The 25,743-nt window shown below is 44.1% G+C and overlaps 1 long non-coding RNA gene across 1 annotated transcript; it reads left to right on the forward strand.

Moving 5' to 3' along the window:
* The first annotated feature begins 341 nt into the window (after positions 1 to 341).
* Positions 342 to 14,431, forward strand: LOC146007177 (uncharacterized). The gene is made up of 3 exons (XR_014444266.1): positions 342 to 661; positions 1,350 to 1,428; positions 12,949 to 14,431. It is a non-coding gene; the product is annotated as an uncharacterized LOC146007177 (long non-coding RNA).
* Positions 14,432 to 25,743: the final 11,312 nt, after the last annotated feature.

Raw genomic sequence — 25,743 nt, forward strand, 5'->3', positions numbered from 1 at the left:
AACAAATCACTCCAGCTCCTGATGAAGGCGTGTGAACACGCTGAAACGCGTTGAGCCCTTACCCCTGCTCCAGCATTCATTGGATAGCCATTTAGCTCCAACAAATCTTCATTTTCATTTACTCTTTACCATTGCGGAGGCCACTACACCCAGGGCCGGATTTATCACTAGGCCCGTGAGGCACGGGCCTAGGGGCGGCACCTGTCAAGGGCGGCAGCCGCCGGGCACCTGCTGCAGTCTGACATTGACTTTGACAGAGCGGCCGCTCCTCGGTGCTGGGAGGAGCTCTCTAGCCTCTCTGCATCCCCTCAGTGTTGCTGTCGGCTGCCGCTGTACCTGTCCCTCTCTGGGCAGCAGCGCTGGCAGCCTGAAGCCACAGTCCCATCCCTCCCTCCGTGCAGAGCATACAGGCAGCATGCCTGCCCTGCTCACAGAGTCACACACTGACAGCCTGTAACTCCGGAGCCCGTCCACACAAACTTACCTGCTAGTGCTTTCTGTTCCTTGCAAGCGGCAAGGAACTATTCTCCCTGCAGTACTCAGGTTACGTAGCCCTCCCTTCTGTCATCATGCTGCTGCTGCTGCTACCTGCTACACACGGAGGGAACGGAATGTGTCTGGACTGGAGCACTTTAACTGTTTGTCTCCCTTCTTTTAAACAGTAAGTGCTATGCTAATAAATTGTCATGTTAAAAAAGTGGGTGCCTCCAAGGTAGTGTGTGTGTGTGTGTGTGTGTGTGTGTGTGTGTGTGTGTGTGTGTGTGTGCGCGGGGGGGGGCAGTCAAAAATTGTGCCTAGGGGCGGCCTGACCCCTAAATTCGCCCCTGACTACACCCGGACCAGTTTTGCTCCACATCATTTTGGATCCCCTGGAACCCGCAGCCATTTCTTCTTGGTACCAGCCGTACCTTAAGGACTGCCACCCCACCACCTCCATTGTGAGAGGCACAGGAATCCACTACTGGGAAATCTCCGGGACTTTTTGGACAACCACCAGGTCATCCACCACGTATGGTAATTATACACCCTGGTGTTGACTCAGGACACTCAATACCCATTTGGCTCCAATATTGAATGCTAGCAGGCAAACCCCCTTTTTTATATATATATTTTTTATCAGCTTTTCTAATTTTTTACCTTTGAGAATTCTCATATAATATGTATTGTTCATAATCATGTTTTAATATTGTAATAAATTCAGAAAAACCCGAGCGCTGTATCTTACTCCATATTTCTTACAGATGTCAGTATTCTTTGCTTTCCCTGGATCATGTCACTTTTGAGATCTGTGTCCCAATGAAATATTGTTCAGGATTTACAAGTGTACAAATCTGGAATTTCTCTTCTAGATTTCAGGGCTGTGGTGTTGATCAATTTACCAAAGGTGAACATTCCTTCAAAGAACAAGACTGACTGGAGGTATAACTGGTAATTGATTCCAACATTATCAATAGGTTTTATACATAGGAAATAGTGGGGGTTAGTGCTGAGCTTTGCCCTGGTGTGCGTACAATCAAATAAATATATAAATATAAATTGTATCTGACACAGTGATGCAATAAAAAGATGCGTTTACTGAGTAGTATCTTAAATCAAACAAAATAAAATCAAATACAGGTGGGGTTGTAACAAATTGAACTGTCGTCAGCAATAGTGGTCTAGATGATACAATACTTCTAGACAACTAACTCCCCAAGAAGCTTGCGCACCGGGCTTGCTGCCCGTCTTGCCCGTCACGTGACCTCACCATAATAAAACTTTATTCATTTATGTTCTGACATTTATGTGCTTTTATGTCATTTACAATGTCCATAACCATCTAAAAATTAATCCTTCTGTGTATTCATACAAATTTCATTATGGCTTTTTAATGTTTTTCATTTATTATGTGTTTTCATGGGATTTCCCATGAAGCTCTCCCACACCTGGGTTCAGTCCCACAATCAATCCCAGAGAATAAAAGGGAGAAACCTCGTCAGCAATAGTGGTCTAGATGATACAATACTTCTAGACAACTAACTCCCCAAGAAGCTTGCGCACCGGGCTTGCTGCCCGTCTTGCCAAGGTGATTGTGGGTATGCAGACGATTCCTTGGTTTTTAAGTCGAATGTCTCAAGGTTTTGGTTGCTGGTACTGCAAAGTGCAGAAAGTCCCGCTGCTCAGATACAATGTCAAACTTCGGGTACCCCTTTAAAACTTGCCACGGTGTGAGTGCGGATTTTCGGAGGTGGTTACTGTTGGTGCAGCCTAGGGTGTGCCAGTGTGCGGTCAGCCTGTCATACGTGTTACCGCCGCACGCGTGTGGATCCCACAGCGTGTAGCGGTCCCGGTGTAGCAGACGTGTGCACTGGAGCGGGTGACAGGATCACCTCGCTTTAACCGATAGTGTCGGTGTATGCGTGGTGTCCCGCCGTCCGACTGGGAGCCCTCCTGCCTCTCGAGCAGTGCCTGTCTCCTACTTACCCTTCCTCTCACGGATGGTCCTGCCGTGCTGCGTCCTCAGTTTCAGCATTTGCTGTCGAGTCTTCCTGGGGTTGCGTCACAGAGTTGCCGGGCGTTGTTTGTTAGGGGACCTGACTGTGGATAGTGTCCGTATTCCCCAACGCGTTTCAGCTTTCAAAAGCCTTCTTCATGGAGGTTAGTGTGTCTGGTATGGAGCCGGTTTAAATCTACCCCCTAGTTCTGTGATTGGCCAGGAATGCCGCTCGTTCATTGGTTCATGTGATTGTCAGTCCCACATGATTATATCACTGAATGTCTCCAGGTGCCGGTACTTTGATAATTATATTCTGGATTCTGTCAGGCAGGGATCGCTGTATCCCTTTGTGTTTACAAAGTGTGGACTTAGCTTGGTGTCGATGACTGGATGTTTGTCTGAATAAATTCTGTATACAGAAATAAAATCCTGATTGCGTGTTTAGGTCTAATAAACAGTATAACAGTTGCATATCATGCATCGTAATTTTCCATATATTTACTTTTATAGACAGGTCTATGGTATCTATGTCAGTACGGGGTTATTGATCTGTCTCTAGGTGCAGTAGGGGGTGGCATAGTGTCATCCTGTTTACCTATTTTTTATTTATTTTTTATTCTTAAATATGACTGCATTTACCTCATTGTCCATATTGAGATCTTTTGGTGCAAATGTATTAAGGGTGTACATCCACTTAAGTTCAGCTTTGTTTAGTTTATGGGTGTAGTCTCCCCCTCGCCAATTTGGATTTATTTCTTCTATGCCTATAAATTTGAGGGATCCTGGGTCGCTGTTGTGGTATGTCTTAAAATGATTTGAGAGATTGTGGTCCTCGTATCCCCGTTTGATGTTCCTAATATGCTCATATAGGCGGTCTTTCAGTCTCCTTTTAGTGCGTCCTATATACTGCTTCTCACAGCCACATTCAAGTAAATAGATAACCCCCTTACTATTGCACGTAATCTCTTGTTTTATTACGTATGTGTCTCCCTTGGTGTTGGATTTGAATACTGTAGTGGATCTTGTTGATCTTTGTGTCTGATTTTTGCACCCTGTGCATTGTCCGCAGTGATAGAAGCCCTTACTGGTGGGGTTATTGTCTATGGTTGTTTGTGTCATTTTTCTAGGTGGGATGTGGTTTCTAATTAATTTCTGTTTTAAGTCGGGTGCTTTCCTGAATATCAGTCTTGGTGTTTTTGGTAGCTGATTGGTTAAGGTTTCGTCTTCTAACAGGATCGGCCAGTGTTTGGTTAGAATCTTTCTTAGTTGGTTCGATTGTTTGGAAAATTGTGTTATAAATGGTATCTCTGTCAGTGTAGTATCTTCATTTTTAATTTGGTATTTGAGTAGCTCATCTCTGTCTGTTTGTCCTATTTGTTCAAATGCTGTGTTGGTGGTTTTTTCACTGTACTGTTTTTCTTTGAACTGTAAAGTCAATTGTTGGTACTTGTGAATTATCCGGGCGCCCGATATTTTGATCGGGTCCAAAAAATCGCGTCGCATCGCGTGTTAACCAAATGGCATGCGATGTGACGCGACGAGAGAAGGACCCGGTTTTAGCAGTGGACCCGATTTTAACATTGGAATCAATGTAAAATGGTCCCTGAGACCCGATTTTACATTTATTTCAATGTAAAAATGCCCAAAATCCCCCAAAAAGTGAAATACCACCCCCATTGTTAATGCCACCCCACGCGTCCTCCGACCTTTTCATACCCCCACTATCTACGTCGGCGTGGAGTTGAGAATAGAAAGTGTGGCGAGCGCAGCGAGCCACCGAGCCCGAAGCGTGGCGAGCGCAGCGAGCCCCGCGAGGGGACGCCGATACCTTCAAAGCTATCCGCGTCCCCTCGCGGGCTTCATAGGTGTCCGCGTCCCCTCGCAGGGCTTGCTGCGCTCGCCACGCTTCGGGCTCGGTGGCTCGCTGCGCTCGCCACACTTTATATTCTCACCTCCACGCCGACGTGTATAGTGGGGGTATGAAAAGGTCGGAAGACGCGTACCGCCGCCCCCCGCGGGCTCGCTGCGCTCGCCACGCTTCGGGTTCACGTTGATAGTGGCCTGTGCGGGATTACAATTGGGCAAAATGGGTTAAAATCGCGTCGCATCGCGTCGCGTCGCATTGTATACCATACAATAGCATACAATGCAACGCGATTTTGTCTTCAAGGAAATTTCAAGGCAAATCGCGTCGCATCGTATTCTTAATGTACTGTAATACAATTTCAACATCGGGCGCCCGGATAATTCACAAGTACCCAATTGTTCCCCATGTTGTATGTAGTCCGGCATCTTTGAACAGTTGCGTCGTAGCCGTGTGAACTGGCCCTTTGGGCACTGCATTCAGCCAGCTCGGGTGGTGCCAACTGGTTGACAAGATATAACTATTAACGTCAACCTCTTTTTTATATGTCTTTATACATAATTTATATACCTCCCAACTTCTTTGCATATTCGCTTCTGTGCGGACATACTCGGCGACTCGCATAGTTGCCGTGGCGATTGAACAGGGGGGGGGCTTGATGGAGGCGTGCAGCGCTTCCTGGGTTTACCCACGAAAATGTTGGGTGCGCCCAGGAAAACTCTGGGCATCCCCAAGCAAACGCAGGTGGGCAGCTAACGTAACTTGCTGCCCGTTCCATTACCCAGATGTGTTCTACTGGATGAGATCTTGTGACTGCAGGGTATTGGAGTATACTGATTTCATTGTAATTCTGGTGGAACCATCTTAAAATGACATGGTGCATCATCCAGCTGTAAGTAGTAAAAGATGGGCAGACTGTGGCCATATGCTCAGCAATGATACTTGCATGGGGTTAGGTTTTTAATGATGCTCAATTAGTATTAAGATGCTTTATTTGTGCCAAAAAACATTCCCCATACCCTTACATAGCCACTAGCCTAAGAAATTGACACAAAGTAGAATGGATCCATGGATTCATATTGTTTGTGCCAAATTCTGATTGTACCATCTGCATATCAAAGCTGAAATCACGATTATTAGTATCTTTTGTATGGTGCTATGAAGAGTCCGTATCATCGTACAGTAAAAAATTACAATGAAGCAAAAAAAAAAAAATATTTAAAAAGTAACAGAAGTTCAAGAGTGAAAAAATAACACAGAAATATTTAGTTGATGTATTTATTAATATGAAGCAGCTGGCGGTGGTATACAACATTATGTATTGCCACTTACTGCAGTGATACAGAGGGGGGAAATTTAATAGGATGAGAGATTCAGAAAGTGAGAGTTTTGGTAAGAAATATCCAAGTTGTTTTTTTAAAGCGGCAATCATTTACACTGCAAAATCAAACTAGTTTTGCAGTGTAAATGATTGCCACTTTAAAAAACTGGAGATTTCTTACCAAATCTCTCACTTTCTGAATCTCTCATCCTATTAAATGTCACCCTCTAGAATCTAGTACTACCGCATAGTATGAAATGTGACCCACCCTTGATGCAAATCTGAAATAGCTTCAGTGATACCCTTCTTGTGTAATGCTTCGTATTTATTCCCTAAAGCTGTGTACACACGGGGGCGATAGGGGCTGAACTCGCTGGAAATATGGTCGCAGGCGACCATATTGCCAGTGATGGGAGTGTGCTCCGGGGATAAATCGCCGGGTGCGCGCTCCCGTTTTCAGCCCCATTCTCAAGCTCCTGCGACCAGCTGATTACCTCAGCGGCTCCGCCCGGCAGAGGTTCACTTTCATCAGTGACCATCTGTGAAACTGTGCAATATATTGCTCAGCCATATATTGCTAGCAATATATGGCTGAGCAATATATCTCCCCCGTGTGTACGGGGCTATACTGTTCATGTGGGTATGAGTCATCGGGTAGACCAACATTAGGTTGACATGCATTGGGTCGACCACTGAAGATCAACATGGCTTATGAAATAGGTCGACGTGGCTAAAGTCGACATGAATGGGAGGTTGATACAATCATTAGGTCGACAGTCAAAAGGATGACATGGGTTTTTTCAGTTTTTTTGTCCTAGATTTCGTCAAAGTGTACCACGTCCCCTCGCGTGGCTCACTGCGGGCATGGTGCCTCGATACCCCTAGCACACTATTCTATTCTCCCTCCATACCCTAGTGGATGGTATTGGCTGGTAGGGCATGAGATACCACCTGCTGGCACACGTTTGCTCAACAAAAAATGAAAAACCCACGTTGACCTTTTGACTGTCGACCTAGTCATTGTCGACCTTCCATCCATGTTGACCTTAGCCATGTCGACCTATTTCATATTTCGACCTAAGCCATGTCCACCTTCAGTAGTCGACCCAATGCATGTCGACCTTTGATCTTTTATCCTGACTACCGAATTCCATTCATGCACCCCCCACCACAGTGAGGAAGATGCAGTGGGGCAGATTTATCAGACCTTTTAAACAGAATAAAATAAGTGCCATAGCGGGATTGTTGCTATAATGTAGTTCAATCAACAATAACAATATGGCTTTCAAATTGGTAATTTATAGTATAGCGGTGAAAGAAAGAACATCCATATAATCAACGGCCACTTACCTGACACTAGAATGATTACAACAACAAACCTTCAAGGGCCAAAAGGCCTTTTGCAATTCCCATACCAATACACTTATATTGTCTGGTGGCAACACTGACCTCAGAAGGATAAACTTAGCCTTCCCAGAGCAAACTTAAGACACTGGGGGTTATTTTGGTTCACTCTTTCTGACAAATTACTTCTTAGATGGACAAAACCATGTGCACTGCGGGTGGGGCAGATGTAACTTGTGCAGAGAGAATTAGATTTGGGTGGAGTTTTACTTCAAAGTGAGATCTATATTGCAGTGTAAAAATAAAGCAGACAGTATTTACCCTGCACAGAAACAAAATAACTCACCAAAATCTAATTCTCTCTGCACATGTTACATCTGCCCCACCTGCAGTGCACATGGTTTTGTCCATCTAAGAAGGATTTTGTCAGAAAGAGTGAACTAGAATAAGGCCCACTGCTTCAATATGGCCACTAATCTGCTGGTTTTGCCCTGACCCCAATGCTAGAGTAAAGAGCTGAGCCTGCCATCACGCTAAACCTCAACTAAACTTTGTAAGTCCCTCCTTAGTGGAACCTGCTAATAAGTAATAAACTACTTAACCCCCAACTCCAACACATGCTAAGAGAACACTGCATTGACTTCCTTACTTGTACCGTAACATGTTCACCCTTGGTTAATACAACATTGAAACTAACCAGCAAAGGCTACACTTGTTGCAAATGAATTGTACTCACAGCCAAAGAAAGCATATTAGCAGTTTGTCAGGAGTGTACTGGAAGCTATCAGACATTTAGGGGGAAATTTACTAAGATAAATTAGTGAAAAAAAATCGTACTTTCATACGAAAATATGATTTTTTTGGCCGTATTCGTATTTTTGGCATTTACTATGCCAAAAATACGAATTTTCGTTTTCGTATTGATGGGACATTCGTATTTGTATTTACAAATACGAATGATTACACTATCGATAGAATATTACATAAATCACCATTCAAAAGAATAGTGATTCCTGATTTTCTAAGCGGCTGGATTCTCTAAGTGGCTCCTGATTGGCCGCTAGGCGGCCAATAGAATCATTCGGAGGAGAGGCGCGGAAGATGAAACATCTCTGCATCTATCCTCAGTTCGTCTCGGGTACCGGCCGGAATCGCCGGTGTTTGTTATTTTCAGAAGACCAGGACTACTTCGGACACGTAATCTTCGCCGGAGGACCTTGGTGAGTTGGATTTCCTTCCACAGGTCCCCCTATGAATTTCTTCGGATCCTGGACCCCGGACTCTTCAGCCCTGGAGCCCCGGACCAGTCCCAGAACCAAGGCCCCGGACCCCGGACTCTGCAGCCCCGGACCCAGGAACCAAGACACCGGACCCTGGAGCCCCGGACCCTGGACCATGGAGGCCTGGACCCAGGAGCACCGGACCCCAGACCCAGGGACCTACCGACGGGATCAAGATAGGTAAGTATCAGTATGTGTGGGCTTTGGATGTATTAAAGATTTATTTTTCTTATGTCTGTGTGTGTTTATTTGACTATTTTTCATACTGTGGAACTACAAGTGCCTGCGGGCCCTTTAATGCCCCGCATGCTGGGACTTGTGGTTCTCCAAATCCCCGCTTGCGGGGGAGGCTTGCTGACACTCATAGTTCCACAGTATTAAACAATAGTTTATTCTATTTTTTAAAACAAAGATCAGCCCAGTGACCACCGCTTCCAGGGTCACCGGGGACAGCACTAGGCTTCAGCCTGGTCAGGTAAGTCCTGGAGGGACTTACCTGCATGTACGAATTCGCATTAGCGGCCGTATTAGCGGCCGTATATACGCCTTCGGAGGGTTACAAAGCAGTCGTATTTGACTGCTTTGTAAATTCCCCTCCGGAACATGACTTTGCATACGGCTGAAACAGCCTTACGCAGTCGTAGTCATTCGTATTAAGAATACGAAATTTTGTATTCATATTCTTAGTAAATTTCCCCCTTAATGCACAACAGGAACCCAAACTTCGAAAATATGGGGTGCAGAGAAAAAAGCAAAACAGTACAGTGGTACAAACCAGTCAGTCCAAAACAAAAGAATGCCACGTCTGAGGGTTTTGTCTGACCTGGTCTGAAGTGTAACTCTGGGGCTTAATAGAAGTGGAAGCCTGGATGCTTGATGGGATTTCTCCACATAAATATTAGTCACTCTCAGAGGATATGATAGTGTAGATCCTGGAGACATGATCATATAGTTCAAGAGTGGGCAGGGAAGCCAAGAACAGGAGTTCACAATATGTTAGCAAATTTTAATGTTCCATATGGACTTGGCAGAGTCTTTAGAATTGTCTTTAACCTAAGGTGGTGTTTTAGAAACCAGCTGAAACCAATGGAATTGTCTGGAACTCAAATATATACTGGATTTGTGTGGAACAGAAGCAGGTGAGAAGAGATGTGTCCGATAGTGACCATAAATGATGAGAACAGTCTGAAGGGAAATGCAGGGCAAAGCTGAGGGAGCACCTGAGGGGTTCCCTTACCAACTACACTATCTCGGCTTTTCCTCTTTCTGACCATCCCCTTATCTCCTTCTCCCTCACTGCTTCCCCCTCTCCCACCCCCCTCCCAAGCGCATTGTCTCACGGCATAACGTCAACACACTTGGTATTGCTGCCTTCTCGGACACGCTGTGTCCTCTTCTCGCCCCAATCGCCGCCGTGTCCTGCCCGAACCTCGCAGCCTCACTCTATAATGACACCCTATCTTCGGCATTGGACTCTGCCTGCCCTCCCTCCTCTATCCCCATTCGATGCTCCAACCCCCAACTGTGGCACTCGCCTATCACCTGATTCCTTAATCATGCTCCCTCGCAGATTATCTCCATTTCAAATTCATTCTTTCTTCCTCATCGATGCATAGGGTCTCATTGGTATTTCCCACGAGTAAGGAAAGTGTTTGGTAGACAACAATGAAGATCACATACCAGGGGTGTTGAATGGGATGTCCCCTGATGTATACCCCAGTTGTCTATAACAGCAGTATGACCGATTAGCATGGTCTGAAAATCTAGACTGAAAAGATCAACCTGGATTCTGTAGAAGTCGAGCTAGTGAAGAGGTTGAAAGGAAGCATGGGTTGAACTGGATCAACTACATACTACATAGGTAGATGAGATGAGTTTCAGCATTGGAGATATATTTATATTGGTACAGTTGGGAGAGAGGAAGACAAAAGAGAATGATTCTCCCAATCAGAACCTACTGCTGCATCAGTTTCCTGTTCATGGCTGACAGGAGTGCAGTAGCATACAGTCCATCCTTATCGTTTTGCACTGATCTGCACATTAGCATGCATATGGTATATGCTATTTGACAATTAACATTTCTTTATATGCTAAACTACAAATGTCAAGTATATAATTTTTTATACTGTACCACAAAACATCTTTTTAAGCAGCAGTGACTACGGCCCTCATTCATCATGGATTGCTATTTAGAGAAAACGCTGTGGACTGCGAGCAAAAAGTTGGCGCCCAGAGAGAAAGAATAAAGGCCCCTTGTAATATTGTGAATGTAACACTAACCGCCATGCATTCGCAGATACAGTCACAATTCCCAGAACATCAAAGCGTTTTTGTCATCTGAGCAAATATGAGTAGGTTTGAGGCTTCCACTAATCTGCACTGAGATGCCATGGAATTGGGAGGGAGAACTGAAAATATCGATGCTCCTGCTTAGACTACAGCCGGGCAGCTTATAGCTCACTCTACCCGGCTGTCATTTCTTTAAATTAGGTGCGTCCAGCGGCTGTCTCACAGTCACTCCCCCTTGGCAACAAGCAATTCCCTTACTATACAGCCGGGCAGCGCACAGCTCTTTCTGCCCTGCTGTCATTTCTTTAAATGTTATGTGACTGGCGGTCTAATGGCTGGTCCAGTGCTCCCCTGGACCACCCATAAGATTCACCTATGTTTGTACAGTAAGACCGTGTCAAGAGACCTTTGTGCGAGGCTAGGGTTAGGCTGTGGGGAAGAAGGTTAGAGTTAGGCTGTGAGGCGGGGGTTAGTGGTAGGTGGTAGGTGGCAGGATGCAGGGGTTAGGCAATAGCAGAGACAGTCAGGATTAGGCTGAAGGGGGAGGGTGGCTTAGAGAGCGCGTCAGTGTGATAGAGCGCAGGGGGCCTGGTGAGGGAGCACAGAGTGAGGGAGCAAATCAGTGATGGAGTGCAGGGAAAGGGAGCACATCATTGTGATAGATCGCAGGCAGCAGAGGGAAGGGAGAGCGTCAGTGTAATAGAGTGCAGGGGGCAGGGTAAAGGAGCATGTCAGTGTGATACAGTGCAGGCCGCAGGAGGAGTGATTGCCTCAGTGTGATACAGTGTGATACAGGTTTAGGAATCTCTTCAGTGTGATAGAGCACAGGTGCATTCTAAGGGTGTGGGTCAGTATGATAGAGTGCATGCTGCAGGGTGAGGGAGTGCATCAGTGTGATAGAATGCAGGGAGTGTGATAGAGTGTAGGCCACAGGGTGAGGTAGTGCGCCAGTGTGATAGAGAGCAGACTGCATGGTGAAGGAGTGCATCAATGTGATAGAGAGCAGACTTCAGGATGATGGAGTGTGCCAGTGTGATAGAATACAGGGAGTGTGATAGAGTGTAGGCCACAGGGCGAGGGAGTGCGCCAGTGTGGTAGAGAGCCGACTGCAGGGTGAGGGAGTGCATCAGTGTGATAGAGTGCAGAGTGAGGGAGCGCCTCAGTGTGATAGAACACAGGTGCATTCATTTGTAAGGGAATGTGTCAGTGTGTCAAAACGCAGGCGACAAGGTTAGGGAGCACGTCAGTGTGATAGAGCTGTCCCTACATCAAGTATGGGGGTGGGGGCACCAATTCCCATTCTGGCACAGGGTACTAAAATGTCTAGTTATGGCAATGGCAATAGTACCTCTCGCATCTATCCATCCATCCAGTAGGACCTCTAGCATCTGTCTCCTCCAAGGGGGTGGACATGTTTGGAGGGACATTTTCAACAGATTCCATACAAACAGCCAGACCCATTGGAATCTGCAGAGACCATGCGCCCCCACAGCGCTGGCTCCCCCAAGCCACCATTTGGGGTGCAGTGCCATTGTTATGCCTCTGGAGGTTTACTGTAAATCTATACAAATTGTGTACAAACTAGTACTCCGCTGAAATATGCATATGAAAAACATCACTATAAAATAATATCAACATGCTATAATGTTCCAAATCTGCTGTTTAACTTCTGTTTAGGGGTAAATTTCCTAAAGCTTCTAAAAATGAAAAGAGGAGGTGTTTCCCATAGCAACCAATCATATTCTGTCTATCATTTCCCAATTGCATCCTAGAAAATGATAGACAGAATTTGATTAGTTGCTATGGGCAACATCAGGTTGTTTTGTTTGTTTTTTAAATTTTTAGAAGATTTAGAAAATGTACCCTTTAGAATTCTGTAGTCTTGCCACAAGCCCAGCTCGGGATCTCAAATATTCCAACGATGTTATTTGCAAATGGCATATTTACTATGTGCAATCCTATTGTCTACTGCTATATTTATCATGAATGATGTTGATGAACTTGGTGCAATGGCTATAACCTAATAATGCCTCAACTAAAACACTCCCATTGATTGAACTTTGGTGAATGTGTGGGACATCTGTCATGGTGAAATCTCTTTGATTAATAGCCGTCTTTTCTCCTCTGCTTGGCAGTGGTAACATTGGCATGCTGTAGGCGTTAGCCTGACAACACTGGGCTTGTCATTAAATCATCACTCAGTTAAATCTGCTGTTTCAGATCCTCATCTGACAGTTGACAGCATGAGATAGGCTGCGGCTTGTTGGTCCCATGTGCAAACCTTCTGGACAATTGCTTGTAAAATACAGGAAACCATGACAAAGGAGTTAATGTCTGCTTGTCTTTTGTCTCTCTCTTCCCATCTCTTGTCCAGGACACTAAAGAATGATGAAATTCATCAACATCAGCTGTTTTCTTCACATCAGCACATTTCCGGCTGTTATTGGGTAACAATCCATTAGCAGAATTCAAATGGTGCAATATTGAAGAGACAAATTGTGTATTTCATCTCAGATTCACTGGAGCCACTTGGAGATACATAACAACTTCTTTCTGTCCACATAGTTCAACTCTAATGTTTTATCTACCCATGGCACAGAAAGCAACCAATTCTAATTGTAATATATAAAAGTCTAAAATTGCCCATACACTAGTGCGACTTCATTTTGGGACAATTTATGTGGTTTAGGCTTATGTTGGAAAAAAAAAAACCTGAGCATCCATTGATTCCTTGATTGATTGAAGTTAGGAGATCTGGCTATATCACACTATTTGAATTGATGAGGTTGGAGGTCTAGTCAATAGCAAGACAAACATGACTGTAGAGGTTGTCTGATATAGGGTGTTAGCCAGCCACATGGCACTCACATCTGATCCTGGGGTGACTTCTCTGGCCAGGTATATCCCATGCTGTTCAGTGCCAAGCCACATTCCAATTATATTGATGGTGGTGTCCTACCTCTGTAAAAGGGGTGTGGTATAAAACACAGACAGTCGGTATTCCTACAGTCAGAAGCCCGATGTCGGAATCCCGATCGCCACCTATTTTATTCTCCTTCTCTGGGGATCATGGACCCCCACGAGGGAGAATAGGTGCTGCCCGTCTGTCGGGCATTTAGCAGTCGGGATTCCGACGTCGGTGTAATGACCGGTCAGTCATCTGGCACCCCTGTAAAAGACCCTGGGTCCATAACTAAATAGCAGTTTATTATTGCTGTTCAGCTATTGGACAGCTATTGGACCATGCAACAGTTTAAATATGTCAGAGAAAATTATATAGAAGAGTTTGAGACTTGGCCCCGCGCTTCCAGTACAAATGCATAGCAATATCTCAGCTTTATATCATTATAATTTATTCCTCAATCCTACAATGCCTTACTTACTAAAATATTATCGTCAATCCCTGGTTTTAAGTCTTTCCTTTTGGGTTTGTTCCCCATATTTTCGAGCTCTACTTATTGGCTATGAAAACAGTAACTGGCAACAGAGCCATATACAATACAGGAAGGGGTACTTATGTATTATCTGGGCTCCCATGTTAAATGCACCCCATTTTTTCATACCCCTACTATCCAACTACGCATGGAGTTGATTTTATATAGTGTGGCGAGCGCACGCGGTCTCATAAGAAAAACGGGAGCCCAGATATTACATAAGTACCCAGGAAGGCAATACAGGTTGAGTATCCCTTTTACAAAATGCTTGGGACCAGAAGCATTTTGGATAACGGATTATTCCGTATTTTGGAAAGTTTTTATATTTCAATGAGTTATCTTGCATTTTTGTTATATAAACACATAAAACACATGAAATACACACATAGATTTTATTTTTAAAACATAAAGAAAGTTTGCGTACTACAGTATCTCATACACTGAGGGGGTTATTCTGATTCACTCGGAAAGGCACAATCACTCTCTAATGGACAAAACCTAATGCACTGCACAGGTGGGGCTGATATAACATGTGCAGAGAGAGTCAGATTTAGGTGAGGGTGTACTTCACACTGATATCTATATTGCAGTGTAAAAATAAAGCATCTAGTATTTACCCTGCACAGAAACAATAAAACACCCACATCTAACTCTCTCTGCACATGTTACATCAGCCCCACCTGCAGTGCACATGGTTTTGTCCATTAGAGAGTGATTGTGCCTTTCCGAGTGAATCAGAATAACCACCTGAATGTGAATGCCCAGCAATCATTTTCTTGCACATATTTAGTGCCCGTTACACATCATGTCCCCAGTAGTGCCAGTTACAGATGTACATTCTGGAAACTATGTTTTTCGGAATAATTTGTATAATGAATATTTGGATAAGGGATACTTAACCTGTAAAATGATAAATAAAAGCTGTCTCACCTCCTTAGATATTGAAAACCATATATAATAGCTAGCAACTGTTCAGTTTTTTGCAGTTTACTTCCAATTTTCTCAACCCAGAAGTAGCATGACTACATTAAGAGGGGTCTAGCCTCAGACAGGAGAGGTGCCATGTACCTATTGCATGGGGATTGGTTAGTACATGGCACATTTCCTCAAAGACAAACATGATATCACTCCACATGCCTCTTTCAGGAGAGGTATACTTACAGCATGTAAAATTAGTGACATACACACTGTATAACTTCTAAATAAAATCAATTCAGAATAAGATATATTAACACTTGCACCATGCACGGTATATAGTTACTGGGGTGTTTTTATTATTATTATTAATGTTTATTTATATGGTGCTACAAGGGTTCCGCAGCACCTGACCATACATAGGTAAATAAAAAGCAAGAAAAGTAATGAATTACAGTACAAGGCAATTTAGGACAAGTACATGGTACATAAAGACAGTTGCGTCAGGGGACAGGGAATTGACGCATTTATCAGGGTGGCAGAGATATATTCTAAGAATTGCACATGAGAAGAGAGGGCCCTGCTCGTGAGAGCTTACTTTCTAAAGGGGAGGGGCAGGCAGACAGGAGTGCCCCATACTGTACTGTATGCGGGGCCTGCGCCACCACTAGGCAGCCTTAGGCATTTGCTTAGGGCGCCGGCCACTGGAGGGTGGCAGTTTGGAGCCCCCCCCACCCCCGATGGAGGTCAATGCCATCCACAAATCTATAACTCTCTCCCCCCACCGGAGCATCACCCTCGCACCCCCTCTTTCATCAGCAGAGAGGATCGGAGCAGCAGCAGGGACGCTGGCAGCAGAGGTAAGTTTCCTGCACCCGGCAAAACCCGCCTGCCCCCTCCTACCCTTGGAGCGCCGCAGCACCCATAACCCGGCACACCACCTACCCCCCCTTCACTCGTGGAGCACCGCGGCAGAGCCCAGGTCCCTCCCGCACCGCAGCACCCATCACCAGGCAACCCCCCCCCCATGGATCGGGTGAGAACCCAGGTCCCTCCCGCGCAGCAGCACCCATCACCCGGCACACCCCTCCCCCTGTGGATCGGGTGAGCACCGGGGCATCCCCTCTGCCTGGGGCGCTCCGGTGCCTTGCACCGGCCCTGACTGTATGAACAAATGTACTTGAACACGTGGATTTTGAAGGTGATAGTTTACAGGGTACATGTTCCTAAATGTCACAATGAGCAATGGATTGAAGGTAACCATAATTTAGATGCAATAGAGAATATGACTGTGAAACACCCTTTTCTCAGGCAGATGAAGCCTATTACATACAGTAAAACATATTACTCTTCTATTCGTTACATATACACATTATGCTTATTGTTCCAAAATTCCCCATATTTTCCCTTTCCCAGCATGGGGGCCTATTTATTCACTGTTATGAACCCCGTGTTGTTTCTTCATTGTGTCTTAATGAAACGCTGCATATTCTGGGCTTTTAATTCTTACCATCTATTATGTTTAGACAACTCATTAACAATCATTTGTTATCATTAGACTTCAATTTTAAGCTCCTTTTCCCAGGGGAAGCAATGCTGTTCTTTTAAACATATTTGCATCATAAACAATTACTTAAACCCTGTGTGCTATCTATTATTCCCCCATTTGTACTGTTAGGAGAGAAAACCTTGCATTTCATATGGATTTTTTGCCTGATTTATTTGGGCAAACACTAAGACTGTTTGGTGTAAATTTTGACTTGAAATCCTATAGTTTAAAAAGTTTGTTAATCAATCTTAGCGATAATTACTGGAAGGCAGGGGATATAGTAGTGACACTTCACTAAGAGCGGTCACCGGGGACATATGGAACTGAGTACATAATGAAATGATTAAGTTCTTTTACTTAATATCTCCAGGGATTCCTGATATTGACATGCAGAATGCGAATCTCTTAGTAATGTACAAGAGATTGCTATTAGTGCATATCTTTACGGGTAACTCAATTTATTTAGCAGTTAGATTATACCTCTAAATTTACAAGATACGACACGCAATCTTATTAAATGAACAGGCATGTTCTGTAGTAGAATTTGTGGATTAAACCGCTTGTGAGCTAATAAGCCTACATTGCTTTTATGGTTTGATAGGTAACTGATCATGTTGAGTAAATGCCTAATATATGATTCTTTGTATTACAATAAGTATAATTTCAAATTAAAAAATGTACAACTGCGCAGTGAAGTTAGGGGCTGGTTTGAATAAGGAAGCACAACACTGACCAAATGTACCATGAGTTCAGAGAAACTTGGGGGTATGTTTTTGATCAACTACAAAGCAATGGGGATCGATCTGGATTGATGTTGTGTTTCAGGGCTGTAACGCACATTTACTAACAGACTTTTTTATATTATTTGTAAATGTTAGTAAATATGACTTTTGGCCCCATTGAATGCAACATCAATTTACATCAATTTTCAGCAATTTGGAACTAATCTAAAATTAAATTGAGCAATAGTAAATATACCCCCATTTTTATAAGCATTAATTTTACTCAAATGTGGCATGGCATATACAATAAAATTTATCATCCTTTTTATCCCTGTATCCCAAATGTTATTAAAATATTTATTTAACATATTAGATGAGCCATCCTGTTCAGATTGTTTTGACCAGAATCTGTAATTGGTTAACTGTCGGTCATGTGTTTTGGCTAGCCAATAAGAAAGATCTGAACTTGTGACAGAGAAACAAGCTGAACTACTCAACTCTGCTTCTAACAAATATCCGCTACAGTATATGCTTTTGTAAAGGAAACATTATGGATTAATAGCATGGGATTGAATACAAGTTAGAGTTGGTGGGGAATGGGCGAGGAGGTTGACTCACAATGAATAGGGCTGAGAGGATAATAAGTAAAATACAATATAACCAAGACACTAAGGGCCTTATTCTGGTCGATGCGTACATTTTCGAATTCTTTCAGATGGCGTTTTTTAGCCGTCTGCGCATGCGTAGGCAACGCTATGCGCATGTGCCACGCACGGCCTCCGTACTCGTTCTCACTAATACCGTACAGAAATGTGCACCACATTTACTCGTGAAATATGGGCTCCATTCGGAACTACACAGGGGCATAGTTTCGAAGTGGGCTAAACTGGGCGTAAACATGGGTGTACACGAGGGAGTGCACTAATTCTGGTAGGCTTGCATTCGGACAGAACACCGACTGCAAACGAACCAACCGCCAGGAAATATGCGGTCTTCATAAGCAAGTTTCACTTTGCGAACACCACTCGGTCATGCGCTAGGCATTCGGATCGCCCAATTAATACGGCCGCACCTGAACCACTGTCAGCTGAACACAATACAATCCACTCCACTACTCATTACTCATTAATTACACACTTTTCATTGCTTCAATTGGAACCATTGCAGCTTAAATGGACCATTACAAAACACACAAATATATGCTGAAAGCACGGCTGCATTTTTTACACACATTTATACTGCAAGCAATGGACAGAACTTGGTATCACTAATATAAATATACATGTCACTTTTACATTCAGCAATAACACCACACATTTGGGGATCAAATGAAAAATGTATTACAGTTAGGGAAAGCATAACATTTTAATAGCATGTTATTTGGCACATGCCAAAAAATAAAGGTACCATAACAGGAATGTACAAAACAAACAATTTTTAATGAGGTAGCCTAATTGCATAAGTGTGTCATGTGACAGATTCATGAGTTCAGAGAATAGTCGTGAGTTTTGCGGAAATACACCGCATCGGTGCGTACGTGCAGCTTCACGTCCGTTCTGACGCTGTAAGACCGTGCAGAATCTTTGTGTGGCCACTGCACACGCACGGTTTGGATGTTGTCCGTAAACACACCCTCTTCTTAGAGAGCGAGTCCGTCCGAATGCGGAGGACCTGTGGGCATTTCTTCTTACAATGTCCGCACAGCGTGGCGTGCGGTCCGCTCCGAAAGAATTCGGAAATTTACGCACCAACCAGAATAACCTCCGAAGTTGGGAAAGAAACAGCTACAAATACAGTATGTGTATTATATTCTGGTAAAAATTAATTGGCGTTGTTTCAGGCTTGCTGCTAAATTGACAAAGGGTGGCTGAAGCTACTGTACATGGAGAAAGAATGTATTTTTGTGGTGAGTGGTGGAAGGGACCCCAAAGGGTAGGTGAATGTGCCTGGGAGAAATATGAATGGTTATTTGGAGAAATGATTGTAAAAGGTGTTTTATGTAATAACAAAAGCTCTGTTGTTAGGGGAAAAAAAAAAAACATTTCTTAGATGTTGCCAGATTAGTTATTGATGGTATGGTCTCCACCATGTCCCAGCTGAAGACTATTTTAAGTACAGTTACCAGGGAACCCAGCGAGATCTCACACATGCCTTGTACAGCCAGCCGTAGGGAAGGAGACAGCGCCAGAGGGGGGAGTTTGAGCTCCTGTGCTTTGGCGGACCAGATTTTAATGATACGGCGCAAGAAGTGTTATAGCAGTGTGATATGCGCCACAATAATACATCTATTCCCAGTGTTTGGAAAATGACAGGAACTGACTGGCTGGTACCTTATCTCTGTTCACTTTACCTCTCAACAGGACTTAGTACATAGGTAATTCTTCTACTTTGCTCACAATGATTAAGATATAATGTAAAACGATATTTGAGGGAGACAGAAAAAGGAACAGAATAATTGATATGTGTCAACTTTTGTGAAAACAGTAACACCACCTGTGACTCTGCACATTGAAATCATGTATAAGACAGAGCCAGTGATATTTATTCCTCCAGCCCATTCATCCACCAAATGTATAGGGTACAGTAACTGAAGTGCCAATGGGGAAAAAGTGAGAAAATAATAGAAAAGATAATAATAATGAATTTTATAGGTGAATTGTGTGATTCCTATTCCTATCCGATTCTACTGTCTTGTGGATGTATTGCACAACAGTAAAAAGATTGCTTTGGCACCATTGACATGAGCACTGCTGACACTACCAGCACCCCTGCACTGCAGACATCTTTACACTGAAGACACCGACGGCACTTCTACGCTTCTGGTGCCCATACAATGAAAATACCACAGCACCAGCTGTGGAAAGTAGCCGAATTTTCAAAACTTTTGGCCCCTAAGGGCAAACTTTTCCCTGCAGCATAGAAGCTCAGATTTTGTATACTCACTTTTGGGAACAAGAGGGATGTTGTTATTTTTTTGGAGACACCCTACACTCCCTATCTATTGTACAAAACTCTCTCAACATGCTCTGGTTGTGCTTGACCATTGCTAATTCTACTGCTGTATTTGCTCCCTTCAACTTATCTCTTTTATCAGTTTTTTTTATTTCACCATGTGTACACGCAACCACCTAATATCCATCTCTGATAACCCTTCCAGTCTCAGCAGACCCCCCACACAACTGCAAAACTGGCAATCTTATCCAGTGGTGGCTCCTTCCTATTTTGGTAGGGAAGCTGTTGTGAGGTTTGTGCTTCATCCTAGTTCCTAAGATATCATCATCATTTGGAAATTCCAAGAGAGCCTTTGTGCAGAGCACCCCAAATGCAATGTGACTACAGAGAGGTGGGCCTCATTCCTGGATGACCAAACGTGTCTTGCATCTAGGAGAAAATCTGTCTCAGGAGGTGATATGCCTTTCTGTGGGTTGATTTAAGGAATGTAGCTATGGGTGATTTTAGGTATGCCCACATACTGTAGTCTCAGTGTCCCATGCCGCCGTTGCCGGACACGGCGTGCACTGTACTCACCCGTCCGTTTCCGCCAATGGCTGGCATGCCTCCAGCAGGCTCCTAGGGGTCATGGGCGGCAGCTGGGCTTGTCGGCAGTGTCTGTTCACTGCTCTGGAGGGCTGGGGCTGCAGCAAGCCGGAGGTTCTGTCTGATGACGCCGGGAGGTATGCTCCGCCATCTTGGAAATGGGCAAAGCAGGGTTTGGCCAGGTTCTGGAGTTTTCCCTGCCTCCTGCTCAAAGGGCCAATGACAGCAACTCCCTTGCTATAAGGGGGATCGGTCTAGGCTGCTCTGAGTCAGTGCAAAGAATTCTTCCTACTGAGCACTTCCTGGATCTCTCCTCACCAGTATAGTGCCTGAGCTTAAGCCTAATTTCACTTAAGCCTCTCCTACTGCCAGTCCGTCTGCCGCCATCAATCACTGGGCCTAGTGGGATCTCTCAGTAACCCTCCGGTTCCCTACCTCCTCCATCTCCACCCAGAATTTCTCACTCCCTATTACAAGAGATCAGCTCACCTTGAGTTACGTCTTCAGCTACTACCTTCCTTCAAGTCCTGTTTGAACCTTCATAGTACTGCCTATTTATTTCCTTTTGCAAAGACTTGCCATTTAAGTTTTTCTAGTACTATCGTTTTAGTTCCTTATCGCCTTGCCAAGGAAGTATTTGACCTCAGCTTTTTTTATGAGTAATTTCATTAAACCTGTCCGTTTTAAACCCGCTGCTTCTTGTCCGTCCTCCGTCCCTGAACATCACATGATCCCATCAATATCTTCATCTTTGACACTCAGTAGTGCAACTGGCTAACTTGATATGTGTTTGACTTAATATGTGACCTATGAATGACCAGCAGACAGTTGATTATCCACATCAAGTACAGAGTACTGCTTTTAGCCGTGAATCATGATGACCTCCTGGTAACAACTTGAAAACGTAAGAACTAAGAGAGACTACAGCACAGCATCTTCAGGCCATAGATCACACAAGATGTAAAACAGTACAGGGCTTCTTGCATTTTGGTGATATGTGATCAAGGGTCCTAATTCCAGGCTAAATGGATTCAGACTCTGTAGAAGATATTTGGGGTCAGACCCTTGTGCACCCTTAGTTCCTAATAATGTCCTGTGTGATGGGTCCATTGGCAACCTCAAGCAGGTTCTGCCAACATTCATGTACTCAGGTGGAAGGGGGGACCTGGATGAAGTCTCTGGAATAGAATCTGTTCTGATACTATGAAAAGCTACAGGAATATACTAGGTTCTCCTCTTTTGAACTACTGTATACAGTACCTGGAGAGTAAGGCAAAAAAGCTGGGAGGGAATTTTCAGGATATGGGCAGTACCCACAGTATGTAGATGAGCTGTGGGAGCCACTCAGACACCTGGTGGAGATTGTGAGTAGCACTGGACTGTCAGAAGCTGCGAGCTGTCAATCAAGCTGATGTTACACAATTGGGGATATATTAGATATTATTATTGGAACACGGGGTAGGATTATTTATGCAATGCCCCCCAACCAAAATCAAGTCCTAGCTTTCCTTATGATGGCCTCGTGCTACCATAAGTTTCTTCCTCAGTATAGTACCATTGCTAAGCCCCTGACTTATTGTCTAAAAAGCATGCCAAACCAATTACATGGTCAAGCCCCTGTCATAAATGCCATCTAATGATGGCCCATTATGCTGACTGATATATCAGGTTGAGGACTTGCATCAGTACTTAGACAGGTAGCACAAGCACCACAAGCATACCCAAAACCTAGTGGACTGGGTGATTGTTTATGCCACCATTGAGGAGTTCTGACTCCACAGTTTACAGTTGTACAGGCAAAACACTTCTGTGGTGACTGACCATGGTCTCATAAGCTGGCTGCCAAAGACCACATGAGCAAATGCATATTTTTAACAGTGGTGTTTGGCCTAGCAAGCAACATTCTGTTATTTCTCACAAAAGGAGTCACTGACTCAGGAGCTAGACTGTGGATGTGTGCTTGAATGAGGAATGCAGAGAGATGGACATACTGTATTAAAAATAGAGGTGAAACTTGTGCATATGTACATTCAGTGTTTTATGAATTGTTTCTGTGCAAATTAATTTTGTGGTGATTTACAGATTACAGTCTGTGTATGACAGATAATGTAGGACAGTCATGGTAGAACTGACAAATGCCACATGTGACCATTCCCATATTTACACTCCAGTAATTACAATATTTCCATTTGTCTGCTAAATTATTTCATAAATACATGGTCCATTGTTTATATTACAAAAATCTTATTAGTATTAAATTATTTTATTTCTGTATTAACCCAGAAAACCTTCTTTGGTCTTACAGTATGTCACTTCCATAACATTTATGGTAGAGTTGTAACACTGTTCTGATAGATGTCAATAGTATAGTCTAGCAAATTGCTCAAGAGCAACACTCCTTTTGACAAGCTATTTATTATTATTGGCGTAGGACCACACTTTAATCATTTTCCATTTCAGAGGCCCTTGAAAATGAATTTGCGAGAGAACGCTACCGGATACATACGTTGTGTCTCCTCAGGAGACTGTGTCCAGCCTGAATCTGTATGGAGCCATGGTACAAGCAAACATTATTGCTTAAAGCAATAAACCCTTCTTTTGGTTTAATAAATTCATATCATAAGTTGCTCTACAGTATCCTTTTCTTATTTATTGCACACGCACATAAGGAGGTCAGGGTGGCCTACCCTCTGGAAAGCTGCCCGGCTCCCCCGACCCCCCTACCTTGGCAGGGGGTCTGCTGATCAAATAGCGCAAATTGCGCTGTTTTAGCCCCACCCACCACAGTGCAATGCCTTAAAAACGGCATTGCAAGTCGGGGCCTGTATAAAATGGCTCAAACGCTCAGTACCCACTCATGTGACTCTGCCCCCCCCAGAAAGGGCAGCCAGAAAGTAGGTAAGCATGTAGGAGGTAGTCTTAAAAAAATGAAATATTTATATGGAAAATCCCGGAGGAGATGCAGGTGAAACTGATGTTGGGGCAGGACCTGACTAATGTGTCATTAGGGCTTGTCCACTTTTGGCAATACACTGTGACTTACAAGCCTTATTCTCCCCATCCTGCCCACTTCACTAGGAAGTGTGGGGCAGATGTACTGTATGAAGCCTGGTAAAGTAATAAAGTGATGATAAAGTAGAAGGTGATAAAGCATCATCTAATTAACTTCTAACTGTCATTTTTCAAACACAGCTGATTGGCTTGTGCGTTATCACTTTCCACTTCATCACAACTTGATCCAGGCTTAATACATTTTCCTCTGTGTGAGATGCAGGAGGACACCCACTATTTTTCGGATCCTGGGGGACCTCACAAAATTAAGGAGTTTTCCAGAGTCTCCGTTAGAGTAGGTAAATATGGAAAATCAGTATATTGAATACAATTTATAGTGAAGGTTTTATACTTCCTAGGCATGCTTGTGTATATAAATCAATCCTTGCATGGACAGTTCATGCTGAATATTTACTTTAGATGTGAGTAATGCTATAATTTGTCTATTTACATACACTGGAATAAATAATTGTCTACAAGCATGCTGTAAATAATGACTACCGTTGTAGCTAGACTATCCTCTCCAGTTTGCTTAAATCAATATGCACCTTGAATAAGACTAGTAAGATCTATGCATTATAACGTGCAACACAATAATGTTGCATGCTAATTTTTTTTTTAATAAAGCATTTATTTTTGTTATTTCCTGTGATCACATAGTCTAATCTTGAAGCATAAATCTATAATATTAACTTTTATTTGTTAAACTTTAAAGGAATAAAAGCTAGAGATTGTGTGCTATCTTCCTTTAATTTTGCTTATTTCAAGAATAGCCCTTTGGTTGGTCTCCGGCCAGTAGCATACAGTCTGTGCCTGTTTGTGGATTAATGGTAGTTGGTTCAAAATTCAAACTGACTGCTTCTGATTTTCTTAAAGCATCATATTGATTCCTGTTTATAATTAAACTAGGAATTAGAGATGAGCGCGTCCAGATTCCGGGAATCTGAACACCCCTCTATCCGAACGCGTTCACAAGCCTGTTCGGGTTTTCCCGCCCAGACTCGGCACGTGCCTTTCCGGCACCCGCGAGTTCCCGCTGTCAGATCTTGCAAGATCCGGACAACGTCACTATACGTATAGTCACTATATGCCCGCATGCTCACTCTCCCACCCCGCTTTGCAACCTGTGTGGTGTAGTAGTTTTAACTACTACAGTGCTGATAGTGACACTCTGCATGGTGTAGTAGTTTTAACTACTACACTGCTGATATTGACAAGTTCAACCTGCATGGTGTAGTAGTTCAACAATGCTGATAGCAGGGGCGGATCCAGGATAAAATAACAGGGGGGTGTTAGTGGTGCCAGTGTACATGCTAAGAGAGCGGCAGAGAGAGGGTGGGAATGGGATTAAAAATAGGCCCTGGCATTTAAAGTACGCAGGCCCACCATGGAAAGGGGGTGTGGCCACTCAACAGGGGGCGTGTCCTTGAGTTTAGTGTACCACACCATATACAACTTCTACACATTATGCAACAAATTACTAGACCCCAGTATACAGATGGGGCAGGTCCCATCTTGGCAGGGGATCGCGATGGCGACGCCAGCCGCCATCCCCCGCCAGCGCCATATCGATGACGAGAAGGGGACACGTGCGCACGAGAGGCGCGCGCGTCCCCTTCCGACGGCGCTTCCATCCGCTCCCCCGGGTCCCCGCCGGCTTGTCAGCGGTAACCCGGGGTCCCCGCCGCCTGCCCGCACCTCCCTGAGGCAGAGACGGAGGTTGAGACGTGCGTGCGTGTGAGACGCACGCGCGTCTCAGTCTGATGGATGGCGAGGCTGCTGGCGGATCGCCAACGGGGACGTTCTGGCGATCCACCAGCAAGGATGAAGCCTGCCCCATCTGTACTTGCCCCTTACACATGATGCCAAATGGAATTAGCCAAAATTCACATAATGCCACATGGATTGAGCCAAAATTCAAATAATGCCACATGGATTGTGTCAAAATTCACATAAAGCCA

The sequence above is a fragment of the Crinia signifera genome, chromosome 6, assembly GCF_055691185.1.
Source record: "Crinia signifera chromosome 6, ASM5569118v1, whole genome shotgun sequence".
Classification (NCBI taxonomy): Eukaryota; Metazoa; Chordata; class Amphibia; order Anura; family Myobatrachidae; genus Crinia; species Crinia signifera.